Source organism: Fukomys damarensis, unplaced genomic scaffold (assembly GCF_012274545.1).
Source record: "Fukomys damarensis isolate Sample0158 unplaced genomic scaffold, DMR_v1.0_HiC HiC_scaffold_34, whole genome shotgun sequence".
In the NCBI taxonomy this organism is placed as follows: domain Eukaryota; kingdom Metazoa; phylum Chordata; class Mammalia; order Rodentia; family Bathyergidae; genus Fukomys; species Fukomys damarensis.
The window spans coordinates 23,760,487-23,763,991 of NW_022900946.1; the positions used below are offsets into that span (position 1 = coordinate 23,760,487).

The 3,505-nt window shown below is 53.4% G+C and overlaps 1 protein-coding gene across 3 annotated transcripts in view; it reads right to left on the reverse strand.

Moving 5' to 3' along the window:
- The window catches only part of Tango2 (transport and golgi organization 2 homolog), a 45,523-nt gene extending 42,083 nt beyond the window's left edge, over positions 1-3,440 (reverse strand). For 2 of the 3 annotated variants that reach the window (XM_010620702.3, XM_010620698.3), the window contains exon 1: positions 3,262-3,440. The gene's annotated coding sequence lies outside the window, so the exon portion shown is untranslated. The other variant, XM_010620699.3, reaches the window with a different exon arrangement.
- Between the last annotated feature and the right edge of the window lie 65 nt (positions 3,441-3,505).

Sequence of the window (3,505 nt, forward strand, 5' to 3'; positions counted from 1 at the left end):
CCATTGGACTGGGAGGGAAGGGGCGAGGCCGCGCTAGCGATCCGGGAGCCTGTTGGCTGAGCGCCCTGTCGCTCTGGGGCTGCAGCTGTCCTGGCTCCCCGCCCCCAGGGCTGCGCCAAGTCTGAGCTACTTGGGCATCTGGGCATCTCGTGACCCCGCGGTTTTCTGGGTCTCCCACGGCTCTCCCAACCCATGGGGTAGTCCTCGGGAGATCGCAACAGTCCTTGAGACTATACCTACTCTGGTGCTCTCCCTGTAAGGCTACAGGGACGTGCGCACCTCTGACCCGCCTCCTTTAGGCTGTCCTGGTCTTCCCCTTTCCTATCCAACCAAGCCTAACCTCAGGCCCTAGCCACCCTCCATCCTGGACCTCCATTCCTTTGATTTATCATCTCCCCGCAGACCAGTCAGCTTCTGGCCTCCAACCCCATCCATACTGCAGTCCTGACTCGTTATGTCCCTGCATCAGGAGGTACCCCAGGCCCTGGACCAGGCAGTTCAGCCCTACCCGGGCCACTGTAGCCTTTGATTTTGCCAGGTTTTCCATAGACCTAGGCCCCAAGGATGAAAGGCTTAAGCTGCTGGGTGAATAGGACAGAGGCATTCCTCTGTTAGGGCTCCCATTCCCCATTGGCCTCTGGGCTGTTCCCAGGGCCTGAGCATTGCAAAAGTGAAGTGTCAAAGGCCGGGAGGCCCAGGGCCTGCCCCAAGTGACGTATACCACGACAAGGATGACAGCTACATTAAGGTTAATGCTAACGTGCTAAGAGCTCTAAACCCAGTGTCACAGGCCACAGTTCTCATTCATTCTACTTGACAGATAGGAACAATGAGACTCAGTTACTTCATTCAGTTGAAATTTTAAAAAGGTGGCAGGATGAGGATTTAGCTCAGTCATGCTGTTGCCTGCCTCTCAAGTGCAAGTTCCGGAGTTCAATCCTCAGTACCAATAGATAAATTAATTAGTAAACATTACAATAAAAAGGTGGTAAGTGGCACTGGCTGGATTAGCTTCACAGACTGGATTAAAGACATAGGTGCCCTGATCCTGACCATAAGGGCTGATTCCCAGCAGAAAACTGGAGCCTAGAGGAGTGAAAGCAAGAGTCTCATCCAGAGCTGCCAAGAGGGACCATTGTACCCAACGTTTTCCACTGTCTCATCCGTGTTTCTCCTGAAACCCAAAGGAAGCCTTTTACAGGCAATAAAATCAAGGACTCCAGATGCCCTGGGACTCATGGCCAGCAGGTGGCAGACCTAGCCAGACATGTGGTTATCGATCCTGCAGCTTACAGTACAAACACACTGGGCTAGAGCCAGCATCTCCCTCTGAGCAGCCAGACCGTGCTGTCCATAGAACCAGAGGCAGTGCTGTTGGACGAGCAGGTCTTAGAGTTTGGGGATGAGTGACCATGCCCTGAGGTAGAAGGCAGCAGATTCACAGTAGTCTCCCGCCAAAGCACCAGGCCAGACGTCTCAGAGCAGCACATGGTTGTCTAAGCTTTCCCATTACCCACAAAGAGGGACGCAGAAACATGCTGGATGGTGATTTGAATCCTATTCTATCTTGCACAGCCTACAGACCTGGGCCATTCTCTCCCATCCATGGACTTATTTGGACAACATACAGCGCCAGGGAGTGTGCAAGAGCAGATGACATGGGCTTAACATGGTCACCCAAGCCCTGGCATCTCAGGCTACAAGGCCGTTACTGCCATCCCATTTCCTTGGACGAGGGACTTACTGTCTCTTGGGGCCACCCTTTTGGACTCTCTAAACACTTGCAACTGTTGGGAAGTTCTTCCTGGCATTCAGCAACCTTTCTCCCTATGGCTTTCCCTAGTCCCTATAGAGCTAGCCAGCAGGTAGGCAGAAACAGCAAGAAGGAAGACACTGAACCACTGGCACCTGTAATATCTTCAGTTTGTTTCTGACCCCTACCTGCATCCTGATGGGAAGACTGTTGGATATTTGCTCTGACTCCTTTTTGACAACTCCTCCCAATTTATTAAATCTGGTCCTAAATGAAAGAAACAACTCCCCAGTCACACAACATCTCAGCAAGACTGTCACCCACGGTGTGATTCCACAAAACAAGAGCTACTTTGTCTGTGGGGGCCCCTGTGTTCTAGGGACAGGTACTTCATGCTGCCCTCCCAGAGCTGCAAACAACATCCCTATGCCAGTATGCCAAATAGCTGTCACCTCAAGTGCCAACTCCAAAGGTAATGGCTACCTGGCTCTGAAATGCTGCTGGCACTAATTTGCACTGAGTGCCAGGTGGACCCAGTGGTGGTACCAGCAGTGAGTTCTTGCCAGCCCATCTCACTTTCTTTATTCCGACCAAGCAACTACTGGATGAGCACACTGTACTCTCCACAGAGGTGGATGAGACATGAGTATCTGATCTGTTCATCCCTAACCACCTCCCAACCTCCATTAACATTGTCATCGGTAGTTTGGTTTCCCTTGTGGCTTTGGGGAATGCAGAAAGCCCAGGAACCAGTCACCTCCAAGTGCATCCAGGGCAGGAAAGGCTCAGAACGAAACCTAAGCCAGGTTTACTGCCCTCTGCTCGGCTCATGAAGGAGCCCCAGCTACATAGCATCCCTGCTGCTTTCCCCTCGCACTTAAAGGCTCGGTGGAGGTGGCCAAGGGCTAAGGTCCCATGTGACAGTCCCATAAGACAGCAGAGGCAAGTTTGGGGCTCTACCTGGCTGGAAAATGCGATTTTTGCTAGTATCAATAGACAGTGGCTAAAGCGCCACGATGTTCTTCCGCGACTCTAGGAAACAACCTAAAAATGGGATGGGGAAAGATAAACACAACTTTAGATTAAGGGCTGCATGGATGTCAGGAAGAGGTGAGAGACACAACACCGTGGATGAAATCCTAAGGGAGCTGTAGATCCAGGCCACCTGGGAGAAGTAAACTCTAGGTTTACCGAGGATTCTGTTCCTGCTCTCAGAAGCACTGCAGCCCCCGCTCCAACTGGGCCTCACTAAGCCAAGGACGCAACCCCTCCCGTAGTAAGGGGCCCTAGGCCCTTGAGAGTGGGAGAGCCCCCCAGACTCCAGATTAGGAAGACTGGGCTCCAATTTCCATCACCTAAAGCAAGTGAGAGCCTCTCTAAGCCTCAGTTTCCCATCTGTAAAAGAGGTCGCACCTGAACTCTCCCTCCTGGGTTGTGTGATTATAATTAGATGCAGATAGCAGGGACAGGAGCGCAGCGTCGGGCGAACAGCAGGCGCTGGAGGATACCTGCAAAATGAGAGTGGTGATGGAGACTACGCAGCCGGAGTCCGGGGAAGGGTCGCCGGCCGCGCTGGTCCCCGCTTGGGGCCCAACGGTCCGGGTACGTCCTCGAAAGGTGGCCGGGAGGGGGCAGCCCCGAGCCCCAGGCAGCCGCCGCAGCGTTCCAGGCAGGTGCTCTGGCCTCTGCTTCTCCGAGAGAGGGCCGGTCGTCGGCTGTGACTGACATTTCCTAGGCCCAATGGCAAGCCAG